This window comes from Haplochromis burtoni, unplaced genomic scaffold, assembly GCF_018398535.1.
Source record: "Haplochromis burtoni strain Fernald_Lab_line unplaced genomic scaffold, NCSU_Asbu1 Contig_7096, whole genome shotgun sequence".
In the NCBI taxonomy this organism is placed as follows: domain Eukaryota; kingdom Metazoa; phylum Chordata; class Actinopteri; order Cichliformes; family Cichlidae; genus Haplochromis; species Haplochromis burtoni.
The window spans coordinates 1-1085 of NW_024589453.1; the positions used below are offsets into that span (position 1 = coordinate 1).

General features: G+C 36.4%; 1 long non-coding RNA gene across 1 annotated transcript; it reads right to left on the reverse strand.

Annotated features, from left to right (window-relative positions):
- Positions 1-272: 272 nt before the first annotated feature.
- On the reverse strand, positions 273-1017 carry LOC102309327 (the record flags this gene model as incomplete). Its single annotated transcript, XR_318285.3, is given in 2 exon segments — positions 273-550; positions 916-1017. It is a non-coding gene; the product is annotated as a fatty acid-binding protein, brain (long non-coding RNA).
- Between the last annotated feature and the right edge of the window lie 68 nt (positions 1018-1085).

The window sequence follows — 1085 nt, forward strand, 5'->3', positions numbered from 1 at the left end:
TATATTTCTAGTTCTTTGTTTCTTGTTTGAGCATGTTAGTTCCCTTTCTGCCTCTCCAGTCGTGTCTGGTCTCGGGGGATGTTTGGTCTCCCTGTTTGTTTTGTCGAGTTTGTATGTCTTAGTAGTGGTTTCTTTGTTAGTCACTTCCTGTTTTAATTTGATAGTCAATTATCTTGTGTACATTATGCTTTCCCTTTGCCTGTCTCTTAGATTCTGTTCAGCTGTTCAGTTTAACACCATATCACTACATCAAGCAAGAGGCAAATAATAAATTCTTTTTTTTCCCTTTTTTATTTTGTATTTCCGCACAGGGTTGCAAAGATGATCCATCCATCATGACAGAAATGTATTCATATAAAAAAAACTTACAAAATTTGTGCAGCTTGCAGCTTGCTTTTACATATGGAGGAGGATGAAGTGCAAAGAGAAGCATACAGTCAACAATATTTATAAACCCATCACTTTTTGGACAGTTTTGGGAGGCTGTCACTCAGAGCACTCATGCCTTCTCATAGGTGCGCACTGCGTGGATGTCTTCAAAGGTCAGATTCTGCACAGGAGAGAGGACAGAAAGTATGATTCTCAAGTTTACTTAATTAAATATATATAAAAGAATCCTCATTTGCTTAATCAGCAAATCATCATATAATTGTTATAAGAAAATTCCAGACCAATTGTAAATCAATCTTGGTTGGACTGATCTACTGGACCTCATCTACTGCATAAAATCATCAAAATCAATTTTATGTTGTTACAAAGCTTATTAGGCTCAGAAAGCAACTGGACAATCATTTAATTCGAGGAATTGCATTATAAAAAAAATGTTGTTTGTCTGTCTCCAAAAGTGCTCCCAAAAAGTATAGAAAGTCTATATACAGCAAATGTTCATATATATATAGATTAAGGTTGTCTCACCATGACCATCTTGTCATCCTTGATTTCTCTGACAAACTTCGTCTCTTTGCCGTCCCACTTCTGGACGTGGACCAGCTTGTCTCCCTCCAAAGTCACTGTGGACTGAAAAGACGAAAAGAAGGGAATGCATTTTGCATGAGAAGTGGAGAAATAATGCAATTTATAAATGA